The sequence below is a fragment of the Dermacentor variabilis genome, chromosome 1, assembly GCF_050947875.1.
Source record: "Dermacentor variabilis isolate Ectoservices chromosome 1, ASM5094787v1, whole genome shotgun sequence".
Lineage (NCBI taxonomy): Eukaryota > Metazoa > Arthropoda > Arachnida > Ixodida > Ixodidae > Dermacentor > Dermacentor variabilis.
Genome location: NC_134568.1, coordinates 84,362,097 through 84,388,549, shown reverse-complemented (window position 1 = coordinate 84,388,549; position 26,453 = coordinate 84,362,097). Strand labels below are relative to the sequence as shown.

Below are 26,453 nucleotides of genomic sequence, written 5' to 3'. Positions count from 1 at the left end.
GCGCACATGATATCAGACGGGGCGTTTTCGGTGTTCTCGTGACGTCGCATAACAGACAGGCGAAGGGTGTTGGCCCGAAAATGTTTAAGAAGTGTGCAGGGCTGATTGCAGAATTGGAATATAAAAGTTTGGAATAGCTTTAGGCTATAGCGCCCCTCGTCGAATTCGAGAGAAGATGCCTCAATCATACGAAAAGCAAAAACACGCACAATACTCACACCACCCTATACGCGTTATATTAAGTGACCCGGCTCCGCCAAACACTGCAGGGCCTACCCATCAAATAAACACTCCCACTTGTGGCAGTGCCCCGCCAATTCCACTTTGGGAAAAACAATACTTTCGAGACTACTGCCCTCCCAGCGTCCCCGCAGCCGTGACCACTGCCCCACGAAAGTTGTCAAAACGCTAGTGGTTGCTTCTGGCGTAGCACATCAATAACGTGCTAGGCCAGGAGGCATGAGCCTACCAGGAGGCCCACACTGGTGCCTTTGTTCCTTTGGTACAAATGAATGTTATTTCTCTCTCTCTCTATCCAGCAGAGAGTCCACCACTTATTCGTCTCTCTTGCGCGCACCGTCCTGTCCAAACGCCCCGTAACAATATTAATGATCACATCATTCAGCAGTGTTGATGCGACGACCAACGAAGCACATTAAAAAAATATCTTTAATGAAGTTAACGCGCGTGTCATGTGTTTCGGAGTTATAATGTCGCAAGGATTCACAAAGGACGCGTTAGAAACGAAAAACTACATGGTTAGACACCTTTGGTACACTGAAGTCATTTGGCGCGCAAAGCAGTTAACGTCACGATACTGACGACGATTGTGGCACGACGACGAAGGCATGAAAATGACTACGACGAATACGGTGACATGACGATGATGATGACACGGCAACGACGGCGACGATGATACTTCGCTGACTGATATTTTGCATAACGAAGAGCTGTTATTTTAAGAGGAATGCTCACCACAATTGTCGTCCTGATGATTTAGCTTAAGTTCACGGTCAGTTTCCGCGTATAAAGTGTACGCAACGTGTGGTGCGGCATAGCGGGCAGCAAATAGTCGCGGACGGTGTCGCTTTGTAGTCATTTAGTCGTCCCTTTCGAAGTATGCAACAGGAAACAATTAAACAGCAATAAAACGCCATGGTTACGTACGCGCAGGCCCGGTAAACGAGCAAAAACAAAGACGAAAGGCAGGGGGTGGCGCCACATTAAAAAAAAGCCCAGTAACCTTATGGCATGTATAAATATTTTCCCTTAAGAAAAGTATTCAAGTGCGTACAGGGTGACAAAAAATTGAATGTTTGATTTCGGTGACTTAACCTTCCTGTGATGTCTTGTTCTGATCATTATCGGCTAAGGACGGGTTACAAAAGAAGGGAGGACGCAAAAACATTCCGGGCAACACCGACTGCCTGTTCTGCCTCCGCAAAATTAGTACGAGTTGTTGGCACATAATTTAAATGCATAGGAACATATATACTTAGAATTAAACAGCGACATGCTCGCGCGGAAAGCTCCGCGTGATTGGAAAGACACGCAAGTGATCGACTCGACGAAAGGCAACGTGTAATTTCATGGAATTGGGACGCGTGTCTCATGTGTGGGTAATGGCTGGTGTGGCCATATAGGATTAGAAGCATCGAAGGACAAAGCGGCACACGTGGCTGTAGCAAACAAGTGTGGGCGCAGTCTGCTTTCAAAACGGCCATTCGCCTGTCCTTGAGTCAGAAACCTGTACAGGAGGTCTCAACTCTTCGTGTGCTGGGCCTCGAAATCTCTCAGACTGGTTCTGCGTCCTCGCGGGTCAAGAACACGAAGCAGCGTGCTGCAGAGACGATACAACTGATACGTCAGATTGCCAGAAAGTCGGGCGTATAGCATGCGCCGCAATAGCGCGCCACCTTGTCAAGTCTGTACTCCAGCTACGCTTCTTGTGCCAAGCTCAGTTCCACCATATCACGATGGTAGAATGGGTACGTCTTGCGTTCATTAATCGGGAGGCTTTGTGTGCTATGACGGGGCTGACATGCATAACTCCTGCTCCTCCGACTTTACAAACACAGTTCCAACTCGGCCCGATTGATGAGCTGGCGCATCAACGCCGTTCTTACCGCACACTCAAGCTTTCAACATTGTCCACCGCTACTGCGTTAGCTCACTGCATGGGATGCGCAGTACTTACTCCCACCACCACGACAACTCGTGTCCCTCCGTCGCATCGAGTACGACTCACGGACAAGCCACTTGGCCGTCTCCATCACCCGGTCCCTCGCCAGAAAACGGCATCGATCACCCGCCTCAGTTGCACCGACGACGCACAAGACACCCTTGCAGGATATGTCAATGCGAGTATCAATACTGACATGATGAACGCCATAGTGGTGTGCCAAAATTATTCCAATTCCAAAAAGTATTCCAATTTGTTTTTATTTACATCTCCTGTCGTAAACGCTTCGGTAACCCGCAACATTGTTTGAAGCGTGCGTGCGTGTGCATGCACGCACGCACACGCGTGTGTACGTATGTAGGTATTTTGATTTATTTGTATTTAATATGTATGTATATACGTATATTTTATTTGTATGTGTGTATTTTTATTTGTATGTATGTATATCCCAAGCACTGTGAGAACCCGTTTAGGCGAAGCTTTCATCGATGTTTGCGAGGAACAATCGTTGGCTGATCCGTCCCCACCTACTTAAGCATAATCCAGACCAGCGCGTCACAAATGGAACGTTCCCGCCCCGTAAGCCTCGTCCCGCTACACTCTTAAAATTTTCACACCCTTATGGGTGTAATGCAGGTGCATTTATCTTCTCGCCCTTGTAAACACAGTTTTTAACAGGAAAAGGGTGTTGAACACCCTTGGAACACCCCAGTCTTTCTAATTTGCACCCTAATTTTACGGGAGTAGTAGTGAAGAGTAAGCTTACAGTATATGATAAATGAACATTGGCAGTTTACGCGTTTATATTGGCTATACATGAAACGTGCGCTACCTGCGCTTGAATCAGGTAGCTGGAATGATTAGATCGGGGCATCTAGGCAGCAGCGCACTGACTCCGAACAGCGGTCAAAAATGAAGTTTCCCCACGAATGTTGATTTCGAATGGATGAGACTAACTCGCCCACTTTGCATAACCAGATATCTGCAAAAGGCTTCGCATGATCAATGCGAAATGTTTACAGTGCTGTCACTGAATACTTAAAGGTGTGCAAGCTGTTAGACTGGGAATAGTTAGAAGTGAAGGTTAACGGTAAATAGCTCACCAACTTAAGGTTTGTCGATGACATTGGCGTACTCAGCAACGATGCAGGCTGTTTGCAACAAACGTTTGAGGCCTTAGTGATGAACGTGCGAGAGGCTAATTGAAGGTTAGTATCCAGAAGAGAAAAGTAATGTTCCACAGCCTGGCGAGCGAACAAAATCGGCAGTCAGCCTCTAGAATCTGCGCAGAAATACGTTTATCTAGGTTAATTACTCGCACGGGCCTCTGATCAAGGAAATTTACAAAAATAAAAACTTTGTTGGAGAGCTTACGGCAGGCATTACTAAATCACGACCATGGAGCTTACTGCTAATCATTGCTTTCCACCGTTACTAACATATGGGGCCGAAACTTGGAGGTTACCAAAGAAGCTTGGGAAGACGTTGAGGCCAGCTTTTTTTTTTTTACAGCATTGCAGTGCTTTATTGAATGCTCAGACGATGCATACGACATCGTTGTAGCGCTCAGCCAAGTGGAATGACCTGTAAAAAAAAAGAAAGAAAATACACCGTTTTACTAATAACACCGCAATTACCAAAGGAACATCTTGCCGACATGAATGAAATCCGTACGCGCAAATTTCACTTAATACAGAAGCACGATTTTTTTGCCCTGCACGCTCCTGACCCGAAGTTCTTGGGCGTTCACGTCCTGGATGACTGGGAACGCTTACTGATGTAGCGAATTTGTTTTAGTAACGGCGGCCGACATTTCCATACATGGTAGGTTATCAGGCTTGCAGTGCCAATTGTTTCTCGCGTAGCAGCGTCGATAGGCAGAAACGGGCCCATGCAATTGGATCCTTTGTTTGCGTTTTCACTCTAAACTTTTTTTTTTACCTAAATAATGCAATAACTCTACAGCGTGCATCAAGAGCTTTCAACGCACATATGTGATATGGTTACTGGCGCATTGCACAGTAATTTGGTACCGAAGGTATTCTCGCTAGCTGAAACTAGTACGCATGATTTTAACCACAGTATCTCGTTATGCGAGAAAAAGAAAGGCTATTTCCCAGAGCGTAATGCTGGGAGCACGACGTCATATCCGCAAACCAAAAATTCTTGTGCACGCGACATTACAGCGACGAGAAACGCCGCTGAAAAGGGCGAACGGGCAGAAACTTATCAGTTCTTGGCCTGTGTTACTGGGGGGCACGTAACACAAGCTATGCCGCTTCGCGGCGCGCATTGGCCGCCCTCGCTACTGTGCCGGCGTCAATACTACCAGGGACAGGGGCGTCAGCGACGGGCCAGCCATGAGTATGTACGTCATTATAACTTGCAACGTGATATTTTACAAAAAGAAGAATTCAAAGCATAAAAATCGTCATTAGCCTGCGGCCGATAAAGCAACATCTGCAGTCGCAGAAGTAGCTCTTGGGCGCAATAAGCACAGCTACACCATTCCAGAATAGTCTATTGCCGAAACTGTTTGACTGATCACTTAAGATATCCAATTAAATGGCGAAGGCGCATGCAAACAATGAAGCGCGACTTTTTTTATGCTACATGCAATTCAGGAAACTAGTCTTCATGCTGAAATACTTGCACAAGGATAGCATACGCTTGCTCTCGCAAAGTTCCATCGGAGTCAGCGTCATGCCTGCTGCGTACAGATAACTATTTATTTATATCTCTCTTGTGTTCGATGCTGTGAAGCGAAAACGCATGCCGCCAGTCGAGCTTACACGAGACTGGGGGCTGTTACGTAGACGGAAGAATGTGCTCCCGTGAAAGTCGAATTTCTGCTGTATAGCAAATGGTGATCAGACCTACTACACGTATTTAAATAAGTATTCTAGCCGGTTCGCGCTCACCTTGTGTCGTCCATGTCAGCGTTGTCGGTTCAGCCTTGTAAAATCGGATGGTGCCATCGACGTGGCAGACTCAAGTGTGTTTGGGACCTCCCCATCCGCCACCGAGTATGTAGTCAACAGTTTGCCCTTGAACAAGCAACAGTATCGCAGCCAATACGGCGGCGAACAAGAAGAGCTTCATGGCGACGGCAGAAAATGGCTGCATCGTGGCGTCGTCGTGGTAGGCTCGGAGACGGTGGTTTAGGACAGACGAGTTAAAGAACTTGCAGGCAGACTTCACTCAGCTGAGAAAGTTGCGAGTGATCGGAATGCTGGGAAACGCACCTTTATGTCTTCCTTCGTACTTTGTTCCTTCAGCACCTAAGAAAGGAAATTTCGTCCAATCATTTCGAAGCTCGACCTCACGTGCCGCTGACGTAAGGAAGCCTTTCACGTGTACTCACCCAGCCCTCTAACTGGAGTGAGTAACAAGGTCATCCTATTTAGCGATGACAGCATGCATGGTGGTGGGCTGTTAATATTATAGCAAAGGGACATTTTTTTGGCGGTGGCCGGCGGTCGCTACAAAATTACAGTGCACCTGATGTCGCATATCTACATTGTTATCGCGTGCCTTTACACGCTCAGTACAGTTTATAAGGGCGTCCACGTCCCTTTTTTTACCTTAGCTGACAATTTCATGCCAGGAAGCCATCGTTATTTTGATTGCAACTATAGCCGCCGGGGTTGCTTAGTGGCTATGGTGCTGAGCTGCTAAGCATGAGGCCGCGGGATGGAATCCCGGCCATGACGGCCACATTTCGACGGGGGGAAAATGCGAAAGCACCAGTGTACCTAAATTTAAGTGCGTGTTAAAGAACCCCAAGTGGTCTAAATTTCCGGAGTCCGCACTGCAGTGTGCCTCACAATATGACAAGGTGACGACATGTGATGATACTTCGGGCCGGAAATGCATCGTCCACTTGCACCCGTTCGGCCTGACAAACTCGACCTTAGCTTCGATAAGCGCCATGGCCGGAGTGCTACGCACATCTCTTTTTCTTTTGCTATCGCAAGTGGCTCCCATATTTCTCGCTCCGTTTTTTGTTTTTGATCTGCCAATGACTGTGGTGCTTTCTAGCAGCGGAGAGCATTTGCAGTGTTTGCAGTGCGCAGCTAAGTTGCTAGGTGCTGTCAGAAGCTGGCACGTGTATTTGTGCTCCCGTAACCTATCATATAGACAGCGTCCAGTTTGCCCAACGTACACTTTCCCGCAATCTGTGGTAAATCACTGAACTAGCACATTCCACGTACTTTTTCACATGCTTAGTCTGACAGAATTTAGCACTTGGATTGCCCTCTTTGGATCCGGCGTTCACCCTCTTGCACATACCTTTTAGTTTTTGCGGAGCGGAGAACAGTACTTGATCGTCATTATTCTATGTGGCAACCCACACATGTTAGGCAACACCACGCGTTCTTTTTTTTTCAATTTTTCTTTTTCCGGTGCTTTTTGCCTTTTTCTGTTGGCTCTGATTTCGGGCAACATGTTTTCACAGATTTGCACTGCCATACTGTACGGGTACCCACTGTTTCTTAAGCGGCTTACTTGCAAATCAGTGCTCACCGCCACAGCATGGCGGCATAATTTTTCAACTGCTTGACTGATGCAAGCCTTGGCGATGCCTCTTTTTATGATTTTAGAATGGCAAGAGTCATACCTTAGGATTTCTTTCTCTCTTGTTTTGTAGCACCAGCACATGTGGGAGCCGCTGAGTCTAATGTTTATGTCAAGGTACTGCAATAAGCAATGTACTGCTGCACGTCAACGAGGGCGCTCAGAAAAATTATCGCGACGTTACTTTGGATACTACATGGTTTTCCATGGCCTTAGTCCAATCAACTACGAAGTTGTCCCAGCCCAAACATCATATCACTTTTTGATTCTTTTAAGTGCAATGTAGAACGTGACTGTAAAAATCAATGATACATGAAAGTTTTATGTCTGATCATTTTCAAGTGTCTTTTCATTGCCCACTGTTTTCTTGCTTTCTTCGCTGGTTTTATTTCGTTTATGGGAAAATGCTTTTCATATATTTTTTGAAAATTGTTTAATAAATTCATTGTAAGCTTCACGGACGTCTGTTTTTCCCAAGACAGAAGACCAGTCCTGCTCCATTATTTCGCTCGTAAATGCGACCAGCCTGCTCTCCGTAATATACTGAACAGTGAAAGTTTCTATATCATCATTCCTAATGCCTTTTTCGTTTTTATATAGTGCATAAATAGGACAGTGATCGCTCAGGTCCGAAACTGTAGTACCAGTGCTTTTAATATTAGTTTAGACGTTTGTTACTTAGAAGGTCAAGGCATGACAATGAGGAACATGTAATGCGAGTTGGTGTAGTAATTAAGATTTTGGAACCGGACGCCGACAATAATGTATCAAATTCCCTTGAGGCGTTGCTGTCTTCCAGAATATTACTTAAATCACCACTGCATGTCAGGTGAAAGTTATTCTTGCAGATAAAATCCAAGAAGTATTCGTAAAATTCTATGAAACGCATGCAGTTTCCACCTGGTGGGCGATAGACGGCATATAATACTTCATCATTGTTTAGTATTGTTAGTATTTCATAGTCTTCTGTTGACACGCAGTATTCATGTACCGAAACACATTTCTTCTGTTTAGTCACAAAAAGAGCAACACCTCCTCCACGTTTTTCTGGTTGATTGAGAAAGAAACTGTCGTATCCATGTAGCTCCAACTTGCTACTACCAGTTGTATACCAGGTTTCAGATAACATAATAACATCTGGTTTAAATGAGAATTTGTCTAAATAAAGTAAGATATCCTCTTTAGTCACAGTAGACCAGGTATTAATATGTAAAACTGATTGGCAAGACGGGTAACTAGATTTAATAGCGGAAGGTGACACAAACTTCAGGTATACGCAATCGTTATCCATTGTGAAGGATATGCTGAAAGGTCCAGCTCACGCTGCCACCTGCGCTTGCGCGGTTGCGATTGCCGGCCTCGAAAATACCTTATCAGTGTCATACCCATTCAGAATATGCACGAAAGGCGTATCGTCAGTTTGCTTGCCGTAGATTTTTCCGTTAAACGACCAGACAGATTTCCATTTGTGACAGATTTCCATTTGTATTCGGACGTGTGGACGTCCGGGCAGTCCATCGTGTACCTCTTTCGGTTGCTGCGAGACACTTCAGCCCCTTATATTGGAGTGTCCCGCTTTCGCTGAGCAGCGCACGTCGCTAGTGAGGGACTGCCATCTCCTTGGCCTGAGGTGTACATCACTCGACGAATGTTTGTACCCCAGTGGTTGTGCGGCTCGACGCGATCAGGCTCATCGCGCTCTCCTTAATTTTGAAGAAGTAACTAACTTAAATTCACGTTTGTAGCTGAGTTCTGTTTTCAAATGACAAGACTTCAGATAATGAGCGATAAGAAAGGAAACAGAGGGGCCCGATTTTTATTAGTCATATCATACGAAGGCAACAAACTGTTTGTCACGGCTTAACACCCGTTCGCCGTCGGCGCGAAGTTGTCGACGGGGTATGCAAGCCGGTTGGTCATTCTGTACTCAAGTGAACACAGCGAAGGAGTCTGAGTCGGGAGAAAGAGAGACAGTGACAGTGACAAGAACGTTATTGGATTGTCCTGAGAAACTTGATTGGGGGCAGCCTAACGCTCCCCAAGCAAGTGGGTGGCTCCTCCCACGACGGGAAAGGCAGGTGGGGACTCTCTGCGTCGTCGCAGGCCTTCTGGACGGCCCGTAGTTGCTGCGTGAATTCCAAGCTCTTCAGCAAGGCGTCCCACTTGGACATATATTGAAGGTCGGAGCCCGCGTTGTACGGGCACAGCCAGAGCATGTGGTCGAAGGAGCAACATGCGTGACCAATTGGAGCACGTCTTTGGGAAGTTGGGATCTATCCAACTAAGCGATCGGGGGGGGGGGTGGAAGGGGGGGGGGAGTGAGGTTGGATCTCGTCTGTAGGAGCCTTAAAGTAACGGCCTGAGCCCTGTTCAGTTTCGGGCTGGGGGGAGGGAATTTCCTCTTGCTGTGTCTGTAATGTGACGTAATTTCGTGAAAGGTCGTAATATTATCTTTGAAGGGGCAATCCTGTGGGAGAGCCGGACGGTTAGCTCGGGCGCGGTTCGTGAATTCATGCGCCAGGCAGTTGGCCCGCTCGTTAGTGTTGCAACCCGCTTGGTTAGTTATATCGTTCACGTGGGCCGGGAACCACGCTATGCTATGACCTCCAGTTTCTTCGCCCGTAGTAATATGAAAGGATTTGTTGCCGATGCCAGCTGCGTGTTTAGAAACTAGAGCGGATGAGAAAGGCCTGGCTGCCGTGCGCGAGTCGGAGAAAATGGTCGTCGGGCCTTTTGCGGCTTGAAGAGCCAAGGCTATCGCGGTTTCCTCCGCCTCATTCGCGTGTTCAGTGAAGATTGAAAGAGAAAAAAAAATATTTATAGACTGACAACGACACAGTATTTAAACCAAACACAAAAAACACAAGAACACTAACACACATGCACTTAATCTAGAGCAATAACGAAGACATAAGAAATGCAATTAACAGTTAACAGTGGATATAGAAATTAACACTACAGAAAAGACACTTAACGGTGATCAACTAAACAGAGTTTAAAAGAAAACAAATGATGGCATACGCATGGCCGCGCAGCAGCAGCGAGTCCATAGAGCGTGGAGTCGACGGCAGAGCTTTCCCGAAGAACGCTGGCAAGCCGATCTCGTTGCGGTGGACGCGATTGCAGGGCGGCGTTTCCCGGTAGTCTAGGTCTGTCGTCTTCCCTCGAACAGGTTTTGCTAAGTTGAGGGGAACTACCGTGAGCTTCGTTGCAGGCGTTGGTTTGTCGTCTCTTACGTCAACTAGTAATTCGCAGTTCAGACGCGGCTAGGCGGCTCAGGCGATAGTGGACGGCACTAGCTCCTTGACGCTTCTCAGCAGATTGTAGGCTCAGCCTCTAGACTGTTCAGCTTGGTCTAAAACCTGTGTTTAAATACATTCTCCTTCCCCTAGGTCCCTTCGTTGGGGAACGGCAGATATTGGTGACGATACAATCAAGTTCACCCAATTATATCCCAGCTCCTCCCAAGGTCTTGGCCGCGGCCATGTAATTAGAGTTGAGGGAACGGGTGAAATACCCCCTGCTGTTAGAGGTCGCGCACTTGTACCACACACGCACACCCTTGAATCTGTGGCGGGCCTCTATAGTTCGGTCACAAACACAGGTAAAAAGGGCGGCAGTAGGCTATGAGGCACTGTCGGCACACAAACACTGTCAGCAATTCGAGGACACAGAATTGCGCAGAGACACCACATATTTCAGAGTATTCGCACCCCTGCCTTCTTAGCGAGCTTCTCAATGCACGCGCGAGGCAGAGAATACACAAGGGTTCCTACAAAAAGCCGTCGGGGCATCACGGTCGCGCCAACAAAAACAAAAAATAATCTCTAAACCTGCCTTCGACTTCTTTCGGCCGCTTGCCCGAGTGGCCGGCAATAACCGTCTTGCTCGTCGGTTTCTATTCCAACGACCTTTTGGCGCCGGTTGACCGGTGCTTCGCCGAATCAAAAAATGTCGCGCCGTGACACTGTCCTTGGCGTCTTTGTTGGCAAGACTTCACATGCTATTTCTTCTATTTTAATATTCTTTAGTAGCGTGACCTATTGTGGTGTGACCGGTACTGCGTGTGCTCTGCTTTATTCTTGGAGATTTCTCATCTTACTCAGTCTTCCCTCTTTCTTCCCATTCATTTTACCTTCAATTTCTATGTTTCTGTCCCCTCCTTTCTGAAGTGTAGGCAGGTGTTGTGCCCCTTCCAATGGCAGTTGTTAGCCAGCCCTCGGTTTCCTTTTCCTGTCACGTGAATATATGTTTTCAGATCGAATAATAATAAGAAGAACACTGCTATTCTTTAGGGCCATTTATTAATACACAGCACACGACTAAGTTCGACACATTTTCACAAAGAAGTGCCTCACTCAACGTAGCCTTGTGGCACTCCAACAAGAGGATCCCATACGTGACGGCGAAGTAATGAAGGCGATGTAATGATGACGAAAGATAACGAAGGAATTACGACGACGGCACGACGACAGCTGGGTGACGACGCTAGAATAACGAAGAAATAACAAAAACGATAGCACGACAACAACGGCATCATGACGCCGGATTGACGGCGACAGAAAGATGACGACGAAAGGACGGTGACTGCCTGAAGACGACGGCTTGGCGACAATGGCGTGATAACGAGGAAATGATGACGCCATAATGACGAAGTAACTGCGACGATCGATTGACGACAACGGGAGGACGACGCCAGAGTGACGATGACGGGGCGATGACGATGGCCTAATGACGAAGGCATGACGACGATTGAATGACGACGCCAGAGTGAAGGCTGCGAAATGACGACGACGGAATTACGTTCACGGCTTGACGACGAATGCGCATTAGTGTTGGATATTTTGTCTGCGCTTACATAACAGGTCAGCTGCCGCCCAAGACGACTGGTTTTTCACTATAGCCAGGGCGGGCCCAATGTGCAAGACAGCAGCAGCCAGCAGCCAGCAGGCAGTAGGCAGCAGCTAGAAAGGAGAAATATAAAAGAAATGAAAGCATTAAAACACGGAAAGGAGAAAGTTGCAGTTTATGTACGCACGGTATACTGGGCGGCGCAAACTTCGCAATGTTTCGCTCAGTTTCAATAGCATGAAACGTTGGAAACGGCGCACTAACAAATTTCTTGTCATTGCCCCGTCTGAACATTTATGCCTATCTCAGTAAATCAGCTTGATGTAAATGTTTATTATTATTTCCAACAACCAAAGGCACGGATGGTTATCTACGCAACGCAGGGGAAGGCTGGTTGAGGGATGAAGAGAAAAAAAGGAAACAAGAGACAACACTTCGTTCGGAGGTGCACATCGAAACCACAGTCGCTCACTGAGGTCCGTCTTCTTCAGGAACTGCAGTAACACACGTATCGCTTTGGGCTTGGGAGACTTGTGGCCTCCGTTGAACTATTTTTGTAACCGAGAATGATCCAGGAGCCGAATTCACACAGCTTTTCGTTCGTAAGTGCTCTTGTCATTGGCCGATCATGTGCACCGTCGCTAATATGTCAGCACCAGGAGTGGCTGGAATTTCCTTTTGCGAACAATTCTAGCGCATGAGCTTTTTGTGAATAGTGTCCCAGAATCCACATGATGTAACATGGTGCTGTGTAGAAGGCGCTCGTTGGCATGGCGGGGACAGATGCAGAAGAGACAGTATAGACTGATCCCACGCGCAACTGTTACGTGGAGGTGTGTCACTCATCCTGATGAGGAACGAATAGCTCTTTGTGAATGTCATACCCAGTTACGACTCACAAGCAACGAGCAAATGCACCTAAATTGCCCTCTAACGTATAGAGCTTAATAAAATGTAGCTTTTTCTTGCCTGGGAGGAGGACCCTTAAGTTGGTAATTTTTCTACCGAAAGTTTCTTTTCAGTGTTTCTAACGATGCGGCTGTGAGTGGAATGACACATCGTTATATCCGAGTTTATGGACGCATTTTGTCATTTAATTAATCTATTCTTTTGTGTCATCCCTCAAAAGCCCGGTGGCTCAGGCACCCTCTTGAATGCGACGTCGTGATCACAGGTTCCTGCCGCGTGAACATAATTCAAGATATTTGCGATTATCTTCATTTGCATTTCACAGACCTCTCTTAAGTCATAGGCGTATTTACCGTTGGAGGGGAGGGTCGGCGTGGGCCGGGGGGCTGCACTTGTGCCCTCTACTGTCAAAAGGGGGGCGGGGCCAAAGTAGGCCATTTGCCCCCGGCCCCATTCCCCACTTTTGAAAGCTGGCAGTGACGGCTGCGCACCTGCAAATCCAACAAAACAACCAGTGATACCAAGTTTCGATTTGTAACAGCGGATACGTACGTAATGCTTTTTTGTTACGTATACCTCCTGCTTGGGCAACAAGTGTTGCCTTTCGTACCTCGCCGCGGCGCGTCTTGCACGCCTGCACTGCCGAGGAGGCTACCGTGGAACGGTTCCCGCCAAAATAATTTTCAGCTTGCACCACTTGCAACATCCCGAGTTCCTTTGGGCCGTCTAACCATCTCTGAAAACACAAAAGCAGCGTTGATGTTTTTGACTTAAGATCGGGAGACGCGTCCGGATAAAGTACTATAGTTTAGTGGTTCCCAATGGGCTTCTGGCATCGCCCCTCCCACTCAAGAACTAGTTGGTACGACACTGTTGTAAGTACTTGTTGAGCATAAGGGTGTCATAGAGTTAACCATTTATTTGGTTATGGGCAGTTCACCCTTTGGAACGCGTGGTATATATGCAGTTATTTAGTATAATTGTTGCCTTAGCGTCCAATAGTGGCCTCATCTTCACAACCCATAGTTTTTGTAGTTCGATCTGAACTTCTATATTGTACATGACTACGTTATCAAAGTTACGCATTAAGTTTTGCTAAAGAAAAAAAAATTGATTTTAAAGCTGCGTTAATTTGCGCCTGTTTCTGCAGACCTTTTCTTTATTTCTGCACATATGTATGGTTAGTTGGTGTATAGACCATGATGTGCGTTTTGCTCCTAGGTGTGTTGTACAGAAAAAGAAGAAACAAATGGACCTGCAATGTCAACCGTCTAGAGTAGACGCACGCGCACCAGCATTGAGCATCACTTCAACTGCCGACATGCAGACGTTGAAACCGCCACCACTGCAATGCTCAACGCGCCACAACCTACGCCTACGGCGGAAACAAGACATTTACGCTCTTCTTTCAAGGGCCCCTCACCAGGCCCCAAAGCAACTTTGATTATACGCTGGAAGTTGTTACGTGTCCTCTAGGGAACGTTCTGCCACAAATATTTTTTTCAAATCGGCTCATTAATAGCCGAGATGGAAATATTTCAGTGCCGCGAACCCATGATTTCAGCAGGCGAGCTCCACTGCCAAGTGAGGCACTCTCTCCACTTGCCCCGTCTAGCCTCCGCAAGCGAAATTCCTTCCCTGCGTTCTCCCATACCGGACCTCGAGCATTGCGTGACGCATACGTCACGGGCCCCGCCTTCATTTTTTTTTCTCCTCGCTTTGTTGCGGCGCGGCTCACTTCTGCTGACGGCGTCGCGCGCGACCTGTTGTGATTGCCTCGTTTCGCGTGGTGCACGAATTTGCGCACTGTGCACGAGGACACACAGCTAGCGGTAGAAGTCAGTGCTACACGAATACTGAAGCAGACACAAGCGGATCACAGAGCATGACCCGGCGCTGGAACACGGTAGAAAAATGACATGGCTTCGGTATCTGCGCGTGCGACTACATGACGTGGTAACAGACGAGACGGAAGTACATATCTCTTGCTGCGGTGCGAAGTAAAACAAAAAAAGCAGACATTCGGTTTGTGTGTTTTACTATTTCTCTAAGCTTTAATTCGTCTATTCCAGCAACATATTACACAAATAACAGATGTTGCCTTGAATAATTCTCGAAGTCGCGTGTCAGCACGAGCGACGTCACAGTGTAAACACGTGTACGTAGGCGCACTAACACGTGTACGTCATCCTACGGCTTGGAGCACGGCGGCCGCGAGGGGAAGGAAAAACTGCGTTCGGTTTGAAATTTCAGGCCTTCCCGCGGCGCGTAGCAATGCAATATTTTGCAGACGCGATCGTTATCGAGCAATGTATGCTCTGCACTTGTCTGCTCAATATGTCCAGACCTGGTGAGAGGCCCTTTAAGGCGAGTGACTTTAATCGCAGCTTGCAAAATATTGTTAATCTTTAATTCGTCCCTGGGATAAGCAGACGGCCTTAGCTGCCTACCTCGTTTATGAGCGCTAACTACACGCAACGAAAATGCCTCAGTTGCCTCAATATTCAGATACAGCTTTGTTCTTGTATTTTTTTTTCGTTTTGCTTTTCTTGCTATAAAAAAGACTAATTATTGTCCGCTTTGACTAGTCTACCGCATGAGTCCCAAAGGTTATGCGTAACTGACTATAGGTAGTTGGTTCGCGTATACGAGCGGCCGTCACAGGCTGCCGCGAGGCATTGAATGCGTCTTAGCAAAACCGCGTGACAAAAAACTCACGGCCACACTTCCTGGTGTGACCAAAGGCCATGAATGTATGGTAATACGATCGCACAAACGAGGAGGGAGGAACAGAGAGAGGAAAGGGGGAGTGGGGGCTGATGAGAGTGCGTGAAGCTAACTGCGTACGAAACAAATCGCGGAAAGCGATAATTGCACAACATGTTGTGCTCGTCGGAGATTCGTGCATGGCAAATGAGATTGCAGAGGAGGGCACTCGTTTTTTTTCTATTCTTTTTACTTTCTGTTCTCGCGCACGCGCGAGAACGGGCTCTAAACGCGGCCGTCAAAACAAAGGGTTGCGTAGGCGCAACGGTTCGCTTCCTTCAAATGTCGCTTCAAAGGAGCTAGCTCGTCCGTGCAAAGGCGGTAACAACTTGACTCCTCTATTAGGCGTATATAATCGGCCTTCCCGATCTTAGCCTACTTGTTAAGCCCTACTGAATGTCATTATCGTTGGAGGAAGCGAGCACGTGGCTAAGCCCTGCAAGAATGAGCGCAATTACTTAAAAGATCCGTCATTCCTCCTTATCACGTTTTTGTCTTTATATATTGTTTTTTTTTCTGTGTAACATGGTGCCTCCTCTCACGAAAACAATGAACGGGCAATTTTGGTAGGCGTATTTTATTGCAGGAAAAGGAAACCGTGGTTGCTGATGACTAGCTCGTAACGCCAGTTTTGCGAAATGGAGTAGGAAAAACGTGTCAGCGCCGAGCGACAAAGAAAGGGGTCGTCAAATGTACGGATTGCTCGTACTCGTCGTTGTCGCTGTTATATCTCTATCCTGCTCTCAACATTGGAATTAATCTCGTAGTTCTAAGTACGAATGCAGGCGATCTTGCACGAAGTACCAGCGCGTGGAAGCGGCGACGTGTTGTTTCGTGCAGTGTGTACTAATCTGCGTTCGTGTGAAATGCTCGGTTTATTTCTAAGGTTGCTGATTCGTGGGAAAAGAAGAAAAGAGAAAACCTAAGGGCACATGTGTTGCGATCGCTTTCTTTGCCTCGCCTTGACCTCGTTACCCGCTTTCTTTTCTTACGCGCGTGGCGCGCCGTTTTGGAATAATTTCCAAGTTCGTGGATGCTCGAAGCAAGTTTACGTGGAAAGTGGTTTAACCAGAATTGGAGTCACGTGCTTAACTTTTACACCGATAGCTGCTACAAAGAATTTCGAGCCGCATTCGTGTTGGCGGCGCAGCTTCCTGTCGTAGGTCCTAGGTAGCTACCCGATAATAATCAACGCTCCGTGGCAGCGACAATAATGAATTAATATATTTATAAAGATTTCAAGAAAGAAAGGGCACTTCAACCTGAGTTGCACCGGCTACCTTCTCATCTGTAATGGTTCTGACACGTAAAACCGCAATATTTTTTTCTCATCTCTAAAGTGATGCTTCAACCACCGTGCAAGAGGCTGATAATAATGGGCCTTTCGCCACTGTCCCGTGCATTAGACGATGTCGCCTTATCTTTTTTTATGTGTGTGGTGGTTTGTCAATTACTAGTCATTTTCTTAACAGTAAGAGCTCTGTCGTATCAGTAAGGCGACGCCAATTTTACGAGAAAGAAAAACGAGGCAACAAATGTACTCACTCAGTGCGCGTGACTTTGCAATACAGTATATAAATCGGCGTTTTCATTTTGTTTCCCACTGCTCTTTCTTTCTTTTTCACTTCGGAATTAGTTTTGTAAATGGGCAGCAGCAAGGAGAACCGTACATTCACACTTGGGTAACATGAGCCGGTCATAACTTCCCCACATTCCCGTCAAGTTGCAATGGCCGCAAGCGAATCTAACCCACGTTAAATCTCATGGTAACTTCTTTAAGATCGCTCCATACACTACGCAACTCGTCCCGCGACATTTGCGCAAACTGCATTTAAGAAATTAAAAAGAAAGGCGTTATGGAAGCTGCCTCGCTTATAGTATAATCACCGACTGATGTGCGCTGTAGGCCTCTGATGCAAAGCAACAATGAAGTCGGCAGACCGGCCTCGAGTTCATGAACGCGTACGCGGTGAAAGTATTCACGAGTCAGAGCACACATTCTAGCGGGTTCCGCTGGCCAAAAGAATTGGCGATTGGCAGGTGCAGTATTCAGCTACATTACGCAATCTTGTGGTCGACCTGCAGCCTATACCAACGAAAGCGGAAAGCGATCTGTTTACGAACGGCTCTACAATGGCCATCGGTTCTGGGCTGGTGCTCATGAACATGTGCACAGTGCATTTGCATAGCTCTTTCTCTCTCACGGATATTCGTTCAGACAATGCAATACTCTTCTACTCTTGTTCACAGGCCATTTGTCTAAGCTATTCGAAAGCGAGTTGATCTACCAATCACAGATGGAGACGTGTAAGTCGAGCGCTCTATAAAAAGGGTGTTCAAAATTAAGCTTTATGGTTTTCTTAAAATTAGACACTGGGAGGCACGCGAAGGCCACCTGTGAAAATAACTTATGTGGCCAGGGGGGCGCAAAGTGAGGTGATAATTATCGCTGTCAGCAGCCCAATTCACTAAAATTGGATAATTCACTTTTTGTTGACTGCAGTAAGTGAGAATGTTTGTATTGAAAAGTTAGAGGCAGTCGTGTTTCTACGCAGTATCAGTTGGAAGAATTCTTCTAGTGTGTCTGTGCTCCGGGATATCCAACTGCAAATTTTAATTGTCGTTCGCGTGATTACGCACGCAAAAGAGTTAGGATCGGTGCAAAGCTCCTCCCTGATGTGACACGGCCAAACCCGGTAGGTAGGATTCGGAACACTGATGAACTACGGCAATAAAATATCATTAGAATAAGCTCACTACATTATCTTGGTCCTGGTGAATAGAGGCAGTGAGACATACCGCACGGGCTTTTGCGAGACTCACACCTGCAGGATAATCCGTGCATCATGTCGCTAATCTAAATAAATATACAATTCAGTTTGAAACCCTTAATGATATTATTACGATATTATCGAGAGATGCTCAAGAGACTAGCCGCCGCGAGAACGACGATGAAGTTGGTCGGTGCCTTGGCGCGAGCGAGCGTCGGCCTGACTGTCTGGCTCCACAGTGTAAATAGCCTGTAAATAGCCTCTTTCGTCTGTGTCTTTCCACACGTAACATTCTTGTGGAGGTTAGAGATCCCCGTCCTCGCCACGGAACTCTGAAGGGGTCGGTATATAGAGCTTGTCACCATGCCTCCCGGTGACGAGACCACCTCTGCAACGGCTATTTCTTCAGCTATTTCTCTTCTATTGATCTTCGTTCTGGATACTGGCAGATTCCTGTTGATGATATGGACAGAGAAAAAACCACGTTCATCACACCTGATGGCCTACACCAATTTAAAGTAATGCCGTTTGGATTATGCAACGCCCCTGCCACCTTTGAGCGTATGATGGACTCCATGCTCCAAAGTTTCAAATGGTCCACATACCTCTGCTACCTCGACGACGTCATCGTCTTCTCGCCCAAGTTCGACACTCACCTTGAGCATCTAACAACTATACTTGATGTATTTCTAAAGGCGAAGCTGCAACTTAACTAGTCCAAATGTCGTTTTGGCCACCGCCACATTACTCTTCCGGGCCATCTCGTTGACGCTTTCGGAGTACAGCCTGATCCCGACAAAACTCGCGCTGTCCGAGACTTTCCGGTTCCGAAGACAGCCGCAGACGTTCGAAGGTTTGTAGGGCTATGCTCGTACTTTCGTTGTTTTGTTCAAGATTTTGCGACGATTGCTAGACCCCTCACTAAGCTTTCGAAGAAAGGCGTACAATTCTCGTGGGGTACTTCAGAAGCCGCCGCCTTCTCTCGTCTCGTCACTCGTCTAACCTCACCACCAATTCTCGCACACTTCGACCCTGATACCCCTACAAAATTGCGTACAGAAGCCAGCCGTCATGGCGCAGGTGCGTCTTAGCCCAGCGTCAGCGAGGCCAGGATCGTGTTATTGCTCATGCGAGCCGCCTCCTAGCACCATCGGAGCGCAACTATTCCATTAGGGAACGAGAATGCCTTGCTGTTGTATGGGCGGTTGCGAAGTCCCGTCCTTACCTTTACGGTCGCCCTCTTTCCGTAGCCACTGACCATCACGCTTTCTGCTGGCTCTCATCGCTAAAAGATCCTACAGGCCGGCTTGGTCGATGGCCTTTGAGGCTACAAGAATTTTCATATTCCGTGGTGTACAAGTCTGGCCTCCTGCACTAAGACGCTGACTGCTTTTCGCGTTACCCTGTTGGCGACTCTGACTCCTCCAATATTGCCAGTGCTGCTTGCGTATTCTCTGTATCACAGCTGCTTCATTTCGCCGACGAGAAAGGTCATGACGCCTACATCAGAGCACTCATCGACCGCTTTGAACACTGTCCGACCGATCCTACTCTAAACGCCTCTTCTTCCTCCGCGACGGTTCTCTGTACCGTCATAACCTTCATCCGGAGGGCTCTGAGTTCCTACTTGTCATACCTAAACACCTCCGCTCAACCGTTCTAGAAGAGTTTCACGACGCACCAACGGCAGGGCACCTCGGCGTATCTCGAACCTATGACCGTGTACGTCGCCGTTTTTTCTGGCCGGGCCTTGCACGTTCCGTACGACGTTACGCCGCCGCTTGTGAACTTTGCCAACGACGCAAGAAGCCTTCCCAGCTCCCCGCTGGTTACCTGCAGCCACTCGACATGCCTGCCGAGCCCTTCCATCGTGTCGGCTTAGACCTTCTCGGTCCATTTCCGGAATGTACATCAGGGAACAAGTGGGTTGCAGTCGCGGCGAACTACGCGGCCCGCGACGCCGTAACCCGTGCTCTTCCGACCAGTTGCTCAACTGATGTTGCGGACTTCCTTCTAGATGATATCATTTTGATGCATGGTGCAACGCGTCAATTGCTAACGGACCGTGGCCGTACGTTTTTTACCAAAGTAATTGACGACATCATGTGTGCCTGCTCAATACAGCATAAATTTACCACGTCCTACCACCCTCAAACGAACGGCCTCACTGAGCGATTGAACCGCACCCTTAGAGACATGCTATCGAAATCCCTTTCAGAGGCACACCGGGACTGGGACCGGGCTCTACCTTACATTACCTTTGCGTACAACTCTTTTCGTCTCGGAACTGCTGGCTTTTTCCCGTTTTACCTCTTGTATGGCCAAGAACCGGCGCTACCACAAGACACTGTGCTTCCGTCCACCGCAGCATCAACTAGCGATTATGCCCGTGATGCAATCGCCCGTGCTGACCATGCTCGCCAACTTGCGCACGCTCGTCTTCTGTTTGTCTTGAGACACTTATGTGTCTCAAGACAAACAAAAGCAACGCTACGATTTCCGTCGCCGTGATGTCCATTTTGTGCCCGTCACCCTCGTGTTGCTTTGGTCACTATCGCGTAAAGCTGGCCTTTTTGAAAAACTGCTTTCCTGTTACACAGGCCCATATCGCGTGCTCCGCCAAGTTACCAATGTCACCTATGAAATCAGTCTAGCCACGCCCACTACGTCCTCCGCTGTGACAACCAGTGACATTGTCCACGTCGCCCGACTCAAACCCTACAACTCTCCACGCGCCTTGGATATTTAACAGCACCGTGACGGCGCTTTTGCCGCCGGGGGGGGGGGGGGGGGATAGTATTACGATATTATCGAGAGATGCTCAAGAGACGAGCCGCCGCGAGACCGACGATGACGTTAGTCTGTGCCTTGGCGCGAGCGGGTGTCGGCCTGGATGTTTGGCTTCAGTGTAAATAGCCTGTAAATAGCCTCTGTTGCGTTTCGCCTGCGACACGCGGTTTTGCCGGCGCGACTGCGGCGGGGCGGCAGACATTTTGGCCCGTTCGTCGTCGCCGCAACGCTCCCCGCCAGGTGTTTCCAGGCGTTTCCAGGCATGTTCCGATGCCACGTGTCTTCATGTGCGTGTGTGAGTGTATGTGCCATTGTGCCCGAACCAGGCGATGCGAAAGCAGGGATCACCCTCTCATTCCAGTCATTGTGCCCGACCGGCAGCGCTACGACAGTGTGCGTCACCATTAGCCCATTGTACATTCACGTGCTCGTCTATTGAGGGGTTCCTTCTTGCCCTCAACTGCGAGAGTATAAAAACAGCTGCCCCCGGACGCCAAAAGGGAGGGCTCCGATTTCTTCTGTTGAGTAAAGTGCTCTCCCGTCTCTCTACTTCGGTCAACCTGACCGCCAACTCTTTGCGATGTTAAAATAAACAAGTTGTTTTGTTGTTACCAGTCGACTCATGCTTTGCCGGGACCTTCGCATGCTTCCAGTTGTACCCCAGGCCGCCAGGCCAACGCTACCCTTGGGGCTTGCGACCCTGGTACAACCACGGGCGTCAGCGCCGAGTTCCCAACAACCGATGCCATCGGTGGGATCCAAACATCTGGTTGGCAGCGGTGAGATCGCCTCCGACTTCAAACAACTGTCTGCCAGCGGTGAGATCGCGACAACGGAGGCCAGCAGCGAAGATATGCAGTTGACTGTATGCTGAACAGCTCAACGACGATCCGGGAGCAGTGCAACGAGCCCTGTGTGATGACTGGTTGCCTGCAGCGGAACGACTACGCTGGACTCTTGGCTGCGAGGTTTGGTGAGTGCGGGACTTTCTTCTTCTGAGCTTTGCCAGGCTTTTGTTAGTGTCAGAAACAGAGCTGGTAATTGTGGTTGTCGTTGCTGCCGGGTTAGTTTGCGGCAAGACAATAGTAAGCAGTAGAGAAAGCAGCATTCAGAGCAGCAATGGATTTGAAGTCGTTGCGCAAACCGAAATTGTTGGAGCTTGCAAGAGAGTTGGGTCTGGATGTCTCAGACAAACTAAGAAAACCTGAACTGCTAAAGGCTATTCTTGAGTTAGAGGCTGAGGATGACGAGCTGTCGGAATGCCTTGAGACCATTGAAGAGAGGGAGACTGCAAAAAGACAGGAGCGCGAACTTAAAGAGCAAAAAGAAAAAGAAGAGCGTGAACGTAAAGAACAGAAAGAGCGAGAGCAACAAGAGCGTGACCGTCAACACGCTTTGGAAATGAAGCGTCTTGAGGTAGAGATGGAACGCGCTCGTAATGGAAGTCAGGCACACGGTGCAGGAGAACGCGTATTGTTCAAAATGACTGACCTGATGCGGCCGTTTAAGCTTGGAGAGGACATTGGTTTGTTCCTGGTTAACTTTGAGCGAACGTGCGAGAAGCAGGGGTTCTCTCGGGAAACGTGGCCACAGCGCTTGCTCACTTTGTTACCCGGCGAGGCGGCCGACGTAGTCGCTCGCTTGGATAGAGAGGAGGCAGAGGATTTCGACAAAGTGAAATCGAGTCTGCTAAAGAAGTACAGGCTGTCAGCAGAGGCGTTCCGTCGGAAGTTTCGGGAGAGTGAGAAAGGCAAGAGTGAGTCATATACAGAATTTGCCTACAAACTTATGTCAAACATGCAGGAGTGGCTCAAAGAAGAGAAAGCGTTCGGTGACCACGATAAAGTTCTGCAGTGTTTCGGGCTAGAACAGTTTTATAGTCGGTTACCGGAGAACGTGCGATACTGGGTCTTGGATAGGCCAGACGTTTGTACGGTGGCTAAAGCCGCTGAGCTAGCCGAGGAGTTTGTGACGCGTCGGGCTCGCGGAGCTAAGGACGGTCAAAAGGGTGAATTTGGCTCGAAGTTTGAGAGGCCGAAGTTCACACCCATGAGAGCAAAGGGGAACACGCGTAGTGCGGATGCGAGTGGAAGCAGTGCGACCGAACCTAAGGAGACGGCGGCAGCCGAAGCCGAACGCAGAAAGCGGTTCGAGATGAGGGAAGCGCGCGTTTGTTATACGTGCCAGAAGCCGGGTCACTTTTCGGCGCAGTGTCCGGAAACAACACCAAAAGTTGTGTTTTTTTCAATAGGCAGCACTGACGAGAACATGAAGCTTCTCGAGCCTTACATGCGAGACCTCCTCGTGAACGGGAAAGAGTGCCGAGTGCTTCGCGATTCCGCAGCTACGATGGATGTAGTTCACCCGTCTTACGTAGAACCCCATATGTTCACGGGCGAGTGCGCATGGATCAAGCAAGCCGTGGAAGCTCATAGCGTGTGTCTGCCAGTAGCAAAAGTGCTTATTGAAGGACCTTTCGGAGCGCTTGAGACGGAGGCGGCAGTGTCATCTATGCTGCCACCCCAGTACCCGTACCTATTTTCAAACAGGTCCGATCACCTCCTGCGCGAGAAGGGGCTTTTGTTTGGTGAAGCTAGTGTTCAGGCCTTAACCAGATCGAAGGTTCGGGAGCTCGCTGCAAAGGCGGTAGTTGCGGGGCCGACGTTATCAAACAACGAAAAAGGGTCAGAGGCGCAGCAAGCTGATATTCAGAGCACGCCCGAACTGAATAAACTTGAGTCTGTAACGTTAAAGGCGCCAGATACTGGAGAGGAAACGCCCGAAACGGGAAAGTTCGAAGAGCTATCTACTGATTTGCTCATCGCGCCTACGTCAGACGGACTTAATAGGTTGCTAAAAGTCAGCCGGTCGGCTTTGATAGCCGAGCAAAAAAAGGATGGCAGCCTGGAAAACGTGCGCTGCAATGTCAAAGAAGGTATCGCCAGGAAAAATGCGCGTTTTGTGGAAAGAGGTGGAGTCCTGTACCGGAAGTATCTAGACCGCAGAGGAGTGGAGTTCGATCAGCTGATCGTGCCTCAATGCTATCGTCAGGATCTGTTGCGCTTGACGCACGGGGGTTCGTGGTCCGGACACCTAGGAGTTAAGAAAACTAAGGACCGTCTCTTGCAAGAGTACTATTGGCCAGGGTGCTTTCGGGACGCAGACCACTTCGTGAGGTCATGTGACACCTGTCAGCGGGTGGGCAAACCAGGGGACAAATCGAGGGCGCCGTTGAAATTGGTACCTATCATTACGGAGCCTTTTAGACGGCTCGTTATTGATACAGTGGGACCTCTGCCGGTAACAGCCACGGGGTACAGACACATTTTGACTGTGATCTGCCCAGCGACAAAGTTCCCTGAAGCAGTGCCGCTTAAAGAACTCAGCTCAGTTGAGATAGTTAATGCACTACTGTCCATATTTGCGCGAGTTGGTTTCCCTGCGGAAATCCAATCAGATCAGGGCACAGTGTTTACTAGCGCTTTGACGACAACTTTTCTCGAAAGGTGTGGGGTAAAGCTGTTACACAGCTCAGTGTACCACCCACAGTCGAATTCCGTTGAGAAGCTCCACTCCGTCATGAAGCGCGTGTTGAGAGCGTTGTGTTTTGAACATCGAACTGACTGGGAGCTGTGTCTGCCTGGGGTGATGTTTGCATTAAGGACCGCGCCGCATGCGGCTACGGGGTTTTCGCCAGCTGAACTGGTGTACGGTCGCTCGCTTCGGTCTCCGCTTCGCATGCTTCGAGAATCATGGGAAGGCAGGGGCGACGACCCAGTCGTGGTGGAATACGTGCTTAAGCTCCTCGAACGCTTAAGAAGGGCACAGGAGTTGTCAGGTGAAGCAATGACAAAGGCCCAGCAGAGGGCCAAGGTTTATTATGATCGGACAGCCAGGGCCCGTCGTTTTGAGGTGGGCGATGAGGTCATGATATTGCGCACATCGCTAAACAACAAACTAGACGTGCAGTGGGAGGGCCCAGCACGAATTGTTCAGAAACTTTCGGACGTTAACTACGTGGTAAGTCTGCCAGGAAAGCGGAAAGCACAGCAAGTTTACCACTGTAATCTGCTCAAACCTTATAGACAAAGGGAAGCAGTGGTGTGCATGATGGTAAACGTTCCTGAAGAGCTTCCGGTCGAGCTTCCGGGACTAGGCTCAGTGACGAACAGGGAAGACACCGGTCAAGTCATTAGTGACCTTATCAGTAAAGCACCGCTGTCGCCCGAGCAGAAAACCGAACTACACCAGCTTTTACAAGAGTTTCAAGGTCTGTTCTCTGAGAGGCCTGGTAGGACTTCTGTACTTACTCATGATATAGAACTTACCTCCCCAGAGCCAGTACGATCCAAGGCGTATCGGGTGTCACCCCGCCAGAGCGATATTATGGAGGCTGAGGTAAAGAAAATGCTACAGCTCGGTGTTATTGAGGCAGGTGAGAGTGATTATACCTCCCCTTTGATTTTAGTTGAGGTACCGGGCAAGGAACCTCGTCCTTGCGTCGACTACCGCAGGCTTAATTCCATCACTAAGGATCAAATTTATCCGATCCCTAACATCGAGGAGCGCCTTGAGAAAGTTAGTAGCGCTCAGTTTATTTCCACCCTAGATCTTGTCAGGGGTTATTGGCAGGTTCCACTTACAGAAGAGGCTAGTAGGTATGCGGCGTTCATTTCACCAATGGGAACATTCCGTCCTAAAGTGTTGAGTTTTGGTTTGAAGAACGCGCCATACTGTTTTTCAAGCCTCATGGATAAAGTGTTGCGGGGACAGCAAGAATTCGCTTTACCGTATCTAGACGACGTAGCGATATTCTCCGCATCCTGGTCTGAGCATATGACACACTTGCGGGCAGTGCTAACCCGCCTGCGCGAAGCGGGCTTGACAGTCAAGGCTCCTAAGTGCCAGTTAGCACAGGCCGAGGTTGTCTACCTCGGTCACGTGATTGGTCAGGGTCGTCGCCGCCCCTCTGAAATAAAAGTGGCCGCTGTGCGAGACTTTCCGCAACCGCGCACAAAGACCGATATTCGGTCGTTCTTGGGTGTCGCCGGCTACTATCAGAGGTACATCCCTAGGTACTCTGATATCGCGGCTCCCCTGACGGATGCTCTAAGAAAGACAGAGCCTCAAACAGTCGTCTGGGACGAGACAAAGGAAAGAGCTTTTAGCGCCTTAAAGAGTGCCCTAACAAACCAGCCTGTGGTACGATCGCCAGACTATACAAAAGGGTTCGTTGTTCAGTGCGATGCTAGTGAGCGAGGCATGGGCGTTGTACTGTGCCAACGGGAAAATGGAGAAGTAGAACACCCCGTCCTGTATGCTAGTCGTAAGCTGACCAGTCGTGAGCAGGCGTATAGCGCCACCGAGAAAGAGTGTGCGTGTCTCGTGTGGGCCGTTCAGAAATTGTCATGCTATCTAGCCGGCTCGAGGTTTATCATTGAGACGGATCACTGCCCTCTCCAATGGCTGCAGACCATCTCTCCCAAAAATGGCCGCCTCCTGCGCTGGAGCCTCGCTTTACAACAATATTCCTTTGAGGTGCGTTACAAAAAGGGGAGTCTCAACGGTAACGCCGATGGCTTAAGTCGAAGCCCCTAACGTAGGAA

General features: G+C 48.6%; 1 protein-coding gene across 1 annotated transcript in view; it reads left to right on the top strand.

Annotated features, from left to right (window-relative positions):
* Positions 1 to 4,531: 4,531 nt before the first annotated feature.
* LOC142580065 (nose resistant to fluoxetine protein 6-like) overlaps positions 4,532 to 26,453 on the top strand; it is a 78,245-nt gene continuing 56,323 nt past the window's right edge. The window contains exon 1 of the mRNA XM_075690845.1: positions 4,532 to 4,550. The gene's annotated coding sequence lies outside the window, so the exon portion shown is untranslated. The remainder of the gene's footprint in view (positions 4,551 to 26,453) is intronic.